This window comes from Narcine bancroftii, chromosome 8, assembly GCF_036971445.1.
Source record: "Narcine bancroftii isolate sNarBan1 chromosome 8, sNarBan1.hap1, whole genome shotgun sequence".
Classification (NCBI taxonomy): domain Eukaryota; kingdom Metazoa; phylum Chordata; class Chondrichthyes; order Torpediniformes; family Narcinidae; genus Narcine; species Narcine bancroftii.
In genome coordinates, this window is record NC_091476.1 from 14,869,275 (window position 1) to 14,881,387 (window position 12,113).

General features: G+C 39.6%; 1 long non-coding RNA gene across 2 annotated transcripts in view; it reads left to right on the forward strand.

Moving 5' to 3' along the window:
• The window catches only part of LOC138741669 (uncharacterized), a 37,815-nt gene that overhangs the window by 21,004 nt on the left and 4,698 nt on the right, over positions 1 to 12,113 (forward strand). The window lies entirely within an intron of this gene.

Sequence of the window (12,113 nt, forward strand, 5' to 3'; positions counted from 1 at the left end):
TTGAAGTAAAAAAAAAACCACAAAATTCTGGAAATTCTCAGGGGACAAGCAGCATCAGTGGAGAGAAAAAATGGGTTAATGTTTCAGGGTAAGGACTTTCAGCTGGGGACAGGATGAAATGTTAACTTGAAATATTATTTATCTCACAATATGCACTGAGCATAAGTGATACATAACTTTTTACATGTTTTGAAATCCACAAACCTGAAGGTCCATGTTTATTCAACAATATAAAAGCCTTTTCACAGGTTCATGAAAGTATCAGAAAAGCTTTCACAGAAGAATTTTCAAATTGCTTTTCAATCCTTATAAGCAAAGATTTTTATTTTGTTTCCTAACCTTAATCATTCTGTTATTATTGTCATGTCTAGTTCAAGGGGGGAAAAAAGGCAAAACAGAGTGAATATTATTACAAAAATGGGAAATACCATCAAGAACAAAATCTTAAATTCATCAAAAGAATCTGTTTGTGCACATTTTGTGTCTTACCAATCATATAACCAAGAACCCCAGTCATATGCATCATCTGTGTTCAGTTAATAAAAGTATGTTCTCCAATTAAGATGAATATGGTTCAAATCTGCAGCTTCAAGGAGAAAAATCTCTAAGATAAAATTCTTACTCAAAATAGAGCCATAGAACATTACAACACAGAAAAAGGCCCATTCAGCCTTTGTAGTCTGTGCCAAACCATTTTTCTGCCTACACCCAGGCCATAGCACCTCCATACCTCTCGCATCCATGTATCTGTCCAAATGCTTATTAAATGTTAAAATTGATCCTGCATTCACCACTTCAGCTTGCAGCTTGTTCCACACTCCCATGACTCTCTGTGTGAAAAAGTTCTCTCTCATGTTCCCCCTAAACTTTTCCCCTTTCACTCTAAACTCATGTCCTCTGGTTTGTATCTCACTTATCTTCCATGGAAAAAGCCTACCTATATTTACTCTGTCTATCCCTCTCATAATTTTAAATACCTCTATCAACTATGATCCAGGGAATAAAGTCCTAACCTGTTTAATCTTTCCTTGAACTCAGTTCCTTAATTCAGGGCAACATCCTCGTAACTCTGTGATGTTTCTTTTGTTGTAATAAAGAAACTGGATTCTTTGAAAACATCTATACTTTATCAGCTAAAGAACTCACTCAGAACCATGTGGAATCATCCATCTTGAATCCAACTGAGCTCCCACACACTAGCCTCTGACTCCCTCTAATGTTCAGGAGGATCACTAGCACACTATCATTATTTCCCCTTTTCCTTGAGATATTTAATCTAACAACGTGATACACTAATACAGTATTCATTTCAATTTAAAGTTCAACTACAAATATAAACATAACATCAGCAGCACAAACTTTTTAAGTGTGCAGTTCTTTATCTTTTAGACATTCAATTTTTCAGGTGCTTTGATAACACATGTGGATCTTCTTAACACAGGTGCTTATGTCAGCTCTGCTGATCCACTACTGTCTAGCCCTGGTGGTGTTTCCTCTGTTGCTGTGCAGTCTGGATCTTCTGCATTTGTCTGCTCCTGCAGTGTCTCTTGCATTTTCAGCAGGCTCTTTCGATTCCTTCTCAGTATTTGACCATCTTTAGTTCTGACCGTGTAGGATCTAGGATTTATTTCCTCCAGAACAATGGCCTTTTTGTCCCAAGTGTTGGAATCTCTGAGTTTCACTGTGTCTTGTTCCAGTGGCCCTAAGCTTCTTATTGACTTGTCATCATTTGCTTTTTGTCTCCATTGCAGATGCTTCTTTTTCTGTTCAACTTCTTCAACATCTGTTCTTGTTTGGGTCTGCAGAATAAGGATTTGTGATGCATAGTCTATGTCCCATCAGAAACTCAGCAGGTGACATGCTATGTTCAAGTGGTGAAGCTCTGTAACTCAACAGAGCTAAATAAGGACTTGAGCCACTGTCTAGTGCTTTCTTGAGCAACTGTTTAACTATGTGAACTCCTTCCTCTGCTTTACTGTTTGACTGTGGATGCAGAGGGCTTGAAGCAACACATTGAAAATCATACTCTTATACAAAGTTCTGGAATTCTCCACAACTGTAGTATGGTCCATTGCTACTGTAGACAATTTGAGAAATTCCATGTCTTGCAAAGTTAGAGTTCATATATTTGATCACACAAGCAGTAGATGAATTCAGAAGTAGCACAATCTCTGGATAATTTGATAGATAATCAATAACCAGCATGTAATTATTTCCATCCATCAGATCCAACTTTCTGCCATGGTTCCGCCGGTAAGTCAGTTATTTTCATGTGTTTCTTTGTCTGGTTTGCGTGATGTTTCAAGCAAATCTCACAGCTGGAAATAATCCTGCCAATGTCACCATTTATCCCTGATCAATAAACAGCAGTTCTGACCACCTCTTGCATTTTTCCATTCCAAGGTTCCCCTCGTGCACCCTTTTCAACACCACTTGATGCAGTGATTGAGGAATGAAAATTGTGCTCTGTCTGAGTAGAAGCCCATTGACAACACTCAGCTGAGCTCTGATGTGGTAATATGGCTGACATTCACCTCTTGGCCATCCTTCATTCAGATTCTTGATGACCTTCTGTAGAACTGTGTCCTTTCTGTTTCAGCTGTGATCTGCTTGGATTTCATGTCAGATATGGGAAGAGATTCAGTGATCAGGGTTCACATGGAGATTCACATCTGTCTCTGTGGAACTCTCATTGTGTGCTTCATTTTGCATTGTTGTCCTGGATAATGCATTAGCTAACACAATGGGTTTCCCTGGCATATACAACCTCTTGACCAGGCTTAAGTTTTCACATGCTTTGTAACCAAGTAATGATTCATGTCCATCTGGGACACCTGATGTTCTTTAACTTTAACATTCACCTTGAAATTACATGCACCTGTCGTGTCGATGCTCTGTCCACTTTGAGCTGTACAGGATTTGCATAAATGTATGGCTTTATCTTCATTGCCCTGATGTCACACTCACAGATCAAATTGACCCATGCCCCTGTATCCAGCTTGAAAGGAATATTTATTCTATTTGTATGTAATAACACAGTCCACTTAACCAGCTCAACTCTGTCTTGCTCGGCTGTTCACTGTCTGTTGGTTTAGAATCTTTCTCCACTACCATGCCGACAAAAAGTGTGTCACTGAGGGCAGTTTCTTCTATAGCATGCACAATTTCACTTCTGTTTTGTTTCCCTTTGGAAAAACATTGCTTTGCAAAGTGATTTTGCCCTTTGCACTTGTTACTGAATTTTCCATAAGACAAGCATTTTTTTGGTGCATGTTGAGAGCCACATTATTTGCAATTGAATATCTCTCCATCTTTGTGTTGTTTCCTATATCTCATTTTTTGTTTATGTGCATGGACACACCATGGCTATGGCTATGCCTTTATTTTCACTGGCTTTTGCACTCCCACCAAACTTTTTCACATGCTGCAGAGCTGAATCACTGGCATGACATATCTTCCCAGTTCCAGGTAAGGTAAGCTCTGCCTCTTGCAGCAACATCTCTCTCTCTTTCTTATCAATAATCCTGAACACAATTTGATCATGGATCATTGAATCTTGCAGGAATCCAAAATTACAATTTTTTGCTTTTAATTTCAGTCCATTAAATATTATCAAAGCTCTCTCCCTGCAGCTGCCTGCACGAGCGAAACATGAATCTCTTGAATGTTTCATTCTTATTAGGTGAACAGTGTGTTCATCAAACATCTAGATAACCTTGTCCAACTTGCCCTGGCCTTCTGCCTCTGCAAAAACAAATGATTTGAATACCTCTAGTGCTTGAGGTCCCACCACAGCAGGTAGCAGTGCAATCTTCCATGCATCTAGTTTTCTATCAAGTCCAATGACTGGCAGGTACAGCCTGAATTTTTGTTTGAATAGCCTTACTCGTAGTCGATATTTTCAATCCAATTTACAGCATCAGGGTCTTTACACTCTCCATATCTCTGCTGGTGCCATGTGATGTTTCTTTTATTGTAATAAAAATACTCGGGTTCTTTTAAAACAACTATACTTTATTAGCTAAAGAACTCACTCAGGACGGTTTGGAGGCATCCATTTTGAATCCAACTGAGCTCCCGCGCACTAGTCTCTGACTTCCTCTAGTGGTCGGGAGGATCACTAACACTCTATCATTACACACTGTTTCTATCTTATTGATATCTTTCCTGTAGTTAGGTGACCAAAACTGCACACAATACTCCAAATTTGGCTTATACAACTTTAACATGACATCCCAACTCCTACACTTAGTACTTTGATTTATGAAGGCCAATATACCAAAAGATCTCTTTACACCCCTATCCACCTGTGACACCACTCTCAGAAAATTATGTATCTGTATTCCAGATCTCTCAGTCCCCTCCTGTTTACCAGGCATGTCCTTTCTTGGTTTGTCCTTCCAAAATGCCACACCTCACACTTGTCTGCTTTAAATTCCAGCTGCCATTTTTCAGCCAATTTTTCCAGCAGGTCCACATTTCTTTTCAGCTTTGAAAATCTTTTTCACTGTTCAATCTGCACCATGGAGGGAGTTAACCTATTTTGAATGAGATGTTAATTAAATCTGCCCCTGCAAATGGACATAAGAAAGTCCTTTCATTACTTTGAAGAAGATTGAGCCCTGGACCCTACTTCAGCTGGTTAATTTCACTTTGCTTTTTGTGAGAGTCCACAATACTGGCTGTGGCATTTCCAACATTAAAAGACCAATTGCATTTCAAAGAGTACTTCGATGGTTGCAAATTGCCCTGGATTGTTCTGAAAGAAATTTGCAATATACATGACATGCAAGTTTTTTTTCTCTCATGAGTCTTGAAGAGCTTGAGCAGAACAGGGGGATGCTGGTGGAGAGAATTGGTGATGTATTTATTACATGAATTGTTTGACAATTGTCTGACAAAGTAGCAAAGAGAGCTTGGAAACAGACTAAAAAAATTTGATTGAAAATACTTTTGAATTAATCTGTATTAAAATGGCTTAAAACTGAAAAAAAAATACTCAACTGTTCTAAAAGATCTAATTTAAACAGGAACATCTTTCACAAAACCAATTCTCACAGAGCATGTGTCTTCCTAGAAACAGGCACATCACGTCATAAAGTTGGTGAATAGGTCCATTTTTTTTGTCAGTTAAGTATCTCATAAATTCAGACACCAAATTGGTTCTGATACAGCAGTTTATAGCTTTAATTTATACAAAAAAATTGAAGTGGATCATAAAATGGACACAATTCACAAGCATTTGGAAGAATTGTGAGGAAAGCAGAGACTAGCAATGTTTAGCTATTGGTGGACAGAGTATGTGGACAGTTTGAAGAGCAATACTGTATCAAAGAGCAGATTTCATGCAAACCATGCCATTTGAAATATATTTTTAACCCTTTGGACTCCATGTCCTGGTTTTCTGGGACCACCATTCAGCACCTATACTCTGTGTCCCAGTTTTCCACAACTGGTTTTATACCTGCGCTTGTGTTGGAACCAGTTTAGCAAAGTGAGCATATTTGCTTATGTTTGTGCATGGATTTGGTACCATAGATTTACCATGAGAGGTAGTAGGTTTAGAGTGCAGCTGAGGGGGAGGTTAGTTGGTTGGAGTCTGAAATAAGCTCCACGAAGAGGTGGTGGAGACAGAAGCTCTCATGAGATTTAAGAAGTATTCAGACAAGTCAAAATCTGAAAGGCACAGAATGTTGCCGATCTACTGTGGGCAAATAAGATTAGCGTAGAGAGGTACAATGGGTGACGTGCACAATGAAGTGAAGAACCTGTTTCCTGGTGTACAACACCAACCATACCATTCTAAACTCAATTAATGTAAAAATGTTATGTGGTTTTCTGAGTGAACCCAGCAATTTGTCCCCACCATTGGTAATTGTCTCAGATTAGCAGAGAGGTACACTTGGTATAATCACCAATCTGAAATAAGACAAAGCCTTGGGGAATATAAATAAAGCTGGGGAAAATACCTTAAAACAATTGGGAGGGCTAAAAAAAAAAGGCAATGAAATGTCCATGGCAGGTAGGATTATGGAAATTCCCAAAATTTGCTATCCAAATATGAAGAGAAAGGAGATACCTGGGGAAAGATAGGTCTATTCAAAGCAAATGCCCTTCTCAAATACTTTGCTTTGGTATTCATCATGGAGAAGAACATATTTGATAATGAAATTAGGGAGAGATACATTGATTTTCTAGGATGTGCATCTTGAAAAACATTTAAGTGAGCAAATCCCTGTCCCTGATCTATCTCAGGATACTAAGGAAAGCAAGAGAGGAGATTGCTGGGGCCTTGACAAAGAATTTGGCATCCTCTTTAGACACAGGCAAAGAAGCAAAAATCCAGAGAAAGGCCAATGTTGTCCATTTGTTTAAGGGCAACTAAGAACATTCAGGAAATGATGGGCCATGTATCAGTGCATGTGAAATTATTGAAGAAGATTCCACTTGCATTTGGGAAAGCGTGTTATTATGGGTAATCAGCATGACATTGTGTATGGGACGTCCTATCGCATGTTTAATTGAGTTTTTTGAGTAAGTGATGAAGAAAACTGCTGAGGGAATAGGGAAGTGGAAATTGTTTTCATGATCTTGACAAAAGTAATTGAAAGGTTCCCCATGATAGGCTGGTTGAAAAGATTAAGTCACATAGGAATCATGGTGAATTGAGAAATTGAGTCTAAAATTGGCTTGTTCACAGAAGACAGAGGGTAATGGTAGAGGAGTATTTTTCTGACTGGAAGTCTGTGACCAATAGCACTTTATAGCATCGATTGCTGGTAATAAATAAAGGTGATTTGGATGAAAATGCAAATGGTTTGTTTAACAAGTTTGTTGTTGACATGAAAATGAGTGGAATTGTGGTTCATGAGGAGGTTGTCAAAGGATTCAGCAGGATTATACATCAGTTGGAAACACGGATGGAGAAATGGCAGAAGTAATTCAATCTGGAGAAATGTGAGGTGGGGCATTTTGGGAGGTCAAATGAAAGAAGCAACTATACAGTAAATGACAGGACACTGAGGAGCACAGATATACAAAGGGATCTTGAAGAGCAAATCCTGAGTTCCTTAAAGGTGCAGCATGAGTGAACAGGATGATAAAGAAGGCTTGTCTTCAATGGTCATGGCATTGAAAGACAGATTGCAAATGTACAAAATGATGGTTTGGGCACATTTGAAGTATTGTATGCATCTCAAATACCAAAATATAGCAAGGATGTGGAGGTTTTGGGGAGGATGCAGAAGAGGTTCATTAGGATGTTGCCTGAATTTGAGCGTAATAACTATAAAAAAGTTATTTTCTCTGGAGCATTGGAGGCTACAGAGCAACCTAATAAAAGTTCATCAAATTATGAGGGGCATTGAATGGGAAGATATAGAGTATTTTTCCCAAGGTGGAAATGCCAAATACAAGAGGGCTGGAATTTAAGGTTTGAGAGTGGGTGGTGGGGGAGTGGGTTATTTAAAGGAAATTTGTGAGGCAGGTTTTTTTTCTTTGCACAGAGAATGATTGGTGCCTGGAATGTGTTGCCAGGAGTGATCCTGGAAGCAGGTATAACATGAATGTTTAGAAGACGAACAGGTACAGAAAAGTAGGATGCAAACCTTGTGTAGGCAGGTGGGATTTATTTAGATTGGGATTATGGTCAGTGCAGAAGTTGTGGGATGAAGCCTGTCTTTTCTTCTGTTCTGTGTGATTTTCTGCACATTCTGTCAAGCCATTGCATGAAACAAATCCATAAACCAAGGATAAAATTATTGCTAACATTTGCAGAAATTTATTGCTCCTCCTCCATCCTGCACTTAGCATCTTCATAATTTTCCCTCTGGGTACTGGGATATTTATCCAAAAATGCTTTTCCTTTGGTCAAGCTCTGCATTTCTTTACTTCATTAAACTTTATCTCAATACCTTGAACTTGATTTCATTGCATTCTAGTCCAAAAGTATAAACTTTCTCATTGAATGCAATGAAATGCTGTGGGATTCCTTTCCTTCCTGTGCATGTACAAAATACTCTTTACACCAAGATAAATATTTGAGAAAAATAATTTAACGTTTTAGCACCAATTCTGAGCACCCACATGAGGCTATGATGTATCTGGGTGCTGGCACAAGGTGGCCAAAATGAACTATTCAAATTTTTATAAATACATTCATACTCTGAGACATTGAGTGATTAATATGTAAATAAACCAAACATTGTCTGCCACATCTGTAACCTCAACAAATACGTCAATCAAGATTGCAGCTCCCATCAGTTACTGGATACTCCGCAGACTTTGAGTTTTTGAGAAGACAAATGAGGCTTTTGATAAGGGAAAGAAAGAATCAAAGGTTGATGGCTAGGCTCTGAATGTCATAGTTTGGGTTGGGGGGATCTCAGTGCGAGAAGCAGAAGAAATTCTGCCAAGTATTTACTATCTTTCCACCTTGAGAGTGTTTAAAATTCATTTTCTCCCATAAGCAAATAAACAATGTACTTCGATCCTGAAATTGACCTGAGAAATGGTATTAAGCAACCACTGTAACCCTTTAGACTCTTTTAAATACACTGTAGCATTGATCACAAAATTAAATAATTAACCCCTTTTTCACAATATCAAATGGAACAAATATAAATTTAATCATATAGAATTCATACACATTTCAAATTAAAAAGTAGTGTGAATAAAATATGTCCCTTCAGCTGGGAATATTCATGAGAGAAGGATGAATTCAAACAGTATCATTCATTCAAAAACAATACCTTTCACCTTAAGCTTTACAACTCACATGCTAATTGCAATAATGTGGCATTTTGCTTCTGCGTGATATTTAAATATCACATTCCCAACAGCACAAGGTCTAGACCCAAGAACTGGTTCATAACTGCAAGCATTGATATAGAAGTTGCCATGTTGTTAACAAGAATGGTTTGGTGGAAGAAATAATTCACTTTAAATTGATTTCTTTTTGCTTCAAGCTTAAGCAACTGCTTACCAATTGCCTTTGTACCACACTGTTAACTTCAAGCAGCACTTAATCACTTCACAGAGAGCTAAGTGTCTGAAGACCAGTGTCTGAAACAGGACACTATCGGTTGGCAATATTTAACAGGGAATCAGTGTTTCATTACATCTGCCATGTATCCATGAAATGAGAGGCAAACTGAGGAAAACAATTAAACACCACCACATTCAATCAGACATAATTTCAAAAGTTAATCAGGTCGATAATATCAATTTTTGTTTTAGATCTTCTTTTGCTTTCATACATGGGATGGGGGTGAAATCCATGATTTCTCAGAGTTGGTAAATTGAGAATTTGTTCTTGCACTGGGAATAAAATAGGTTTGGAAATCTGATGATATTTTGCTCCACTTTAGATAAAAATTGCAGTCTTAATGTTGTAGGAATGGTAAAATGCAAGTGGACTCCTTGCTAGTAACTCAGGAGATGAATGCGCAAAATGCCGCATGGCTAACCCATCTAACTTAATTAGCGGATTGTTTTCAGGTATCTTGTTTTTCAAAGAACTTGGGTAATGGATTGTAAAAGTTTATTATGATTCAATTCTAGTTTAAAAATAGCAATAGATAAATAGTTGTGGAGACAGACAAACTGACTTAAATTTCACCATACTCTCTGTTAGTAATACCAGTTCCTTTGATGGTTCAAGCTTGAATGTCTTGTCATAGGGAGGCCAGTAAAGGAACATAGCCCACTTTGGGGCATGGTCAAGTTTATATTGTAAAGACTACTGGAATTTGGGGAGAAGAAAGGACACCTGAGGCGAAAGTTGATGAACCAGTGATGAGGAGGAGTGAGGAACGAGTGACAGGATCAGTAAGTAAAAGGGTGCGGTTAGAGTTAGAGTCAGGCCTAGTTAGAGTGAGAGGCGAAGGACCAGCGAGGACAAGTGACAGGCGCCCTTACTGGTCTCAGGCCTAGTTCAGGTGAGAGGTGAAGGCCAACAAAGAGGAGGAGAGAGGAGCGAGCAACAGGACCAGTAAGTAAAAGAGCACACTTAGGCCAAGATGAGGCAAGAGGTAAAGGACCAGCGAGGAGGAGGAGCAAGAAGCGAGCGACAGGGCAACAGGATTAATTGGTAGGGGTGAATAAAAGGAGGGGAAGGTCAAGAAGTGGCCCAGCAAGTGAGTGGCACAGAGAAGGAGTAGAGCACTGAGGCTTTGGCTCAAGAGGTTTTAGTGCAGACAGGCTGACAGGGGTAAGTTCTTTTCATTTAATATAATCACTGGGGATTGTTTCAGGCATGGCAGGTGATCTCCGACCCATGTCATGCTCCTCCTGTGCCATGTGGGAACTCATGGAGACTGACAGAGTCCCTGAGGACTACGTATGCAGGAGGTGTGTCCAGCTGCAACTTCTGATTGACCACATGATGGCATTGGAGCTGCGCATGGACTCAGGAGTATCCGAGATGCAGAGAATGTGGTGTAGAGCACACTTAGTGAGTTGGTCGCACCACAGCAAAGAGAAAGATAGCGACTGGGTGACCAACAGAAAGAGCAGGAAGGTAGTGCAGGAGTCTCCTGTGGTCATCACCCTCCAAAACAGATATACTGCTTTGGATATTGTTGGGGGAGATGACCCATCCGGAGAGGGCAGCTGTAGCCAGGATCATGGCCCTGTGAGTGGCTCTCCTGTGCCAGAGGAAGGGAAAAAGAATGGAAGAGCAATAGTTATTGGAGATTCAGTTGTAAGGGGAACAGACAGGTGCTTCTGTGTCTGCAAAATGGACTCCTGGATGTGTGTCACCTCCTGGGTGCAAGGGTCAGGGATGCCTTGGAGCAACTACAGGACATTCTGAAAGGGGAAGGTGAACAGCCAGCTGTCGTGGTCCATATTGGTACCAACAATATACGAAGAAAGCGGGATGACATCCTACAAGCTGAATTTTGGGAAGGAGAAGGACCTCAAAAGTAATAATCTCAGAATCATTACCGGTGCAACGAGCCAGTCAGAGTAGAAATAGCAGGATAGTTAGAATGAATATGCGGCTTGAACAGTGGTGCAGGAGGGAGGGTTTCAGTTTCTTGAGGCATTGGAACTGGTTCTGGGGCAGATAGGACCAGCAAAAACTGGATGGTCTCCATCTGGGCAGGGCCAGGATCAATGTCCTCGGGAGATTATTTGCTTGTGGTGTTGGGAAAGATTTAAACTATTGGGGCAGGGGGATGGGAACCTACAAAGAAAGAATGAGGAAGGTGGTACAAAGAACAAAGCTAGAGTTAGGAAAGAGAAAAAGAAAAATAGAGGGCAGAAAAGTCAAAAACAAAAGATGCAGTGGTCACTAGATTCTAAAAGGACAATGAGCATACGGATGCTTTATCTGAATGCCCATAGTATTAGAATCCAGGTTAGTGAACTTGAGGTGCAAATCAGTACCCAGGCATATGATTTAGTGACCATCACAGAAACATGGTTGCAAGGTGGGCATTATTGGAAAATATTCAAATGTATCAGGTAGTATGAAAAGATAGGAAGGTAAAGGTCATGGGGTGGCGCTCTTAATTAGGGATGACATCAGGAAAATAGTGAGAGATGATATAAGATCTAAGAAGCAGAATGTTGAGTCCACCTGGATAGAGGTTAAGAATAGTAAAGGGAAAAAAAATCACTGGCGAGAGTTGTCTATTGCCCACCAAATAAAAATAGCACAGTGGCACAGACAATTAACCAAGAGATAGCGGAGGCATGCAAGAATGGAACGGCAGTTATCATGGGGGGACTTTAACTTCCAACTAGATTTGAAAAATCAAGTTGGTTGAGGTAGTCTGAAGTTAGGGACTCTCTTGGACAAAGCGATCATAGTATGATTGAATTTCTCATACAGATGGATCTAAAACTAGTGTATTATGCTTGAACAGGGGAGACTACAACAGGATGAGAGAGGAGGAATTGGTCAGCATGAACTGGGAGCACAGGCTGGTTGGCAGAACAGTTGAGAAACAGTGGAAGACTTTCAAAGAGATTTTTCACAGTGCTCAACAAAAATATATTTCTGTTAAAAATAAGGGCAGTAAGAGATGGAAGAGTCAGCCTTAGTTAACTAAGGAAATAAAGGAAAGTATAAAATTAAAAGTGTAAAAATTAGCCAAGAGTAGAGG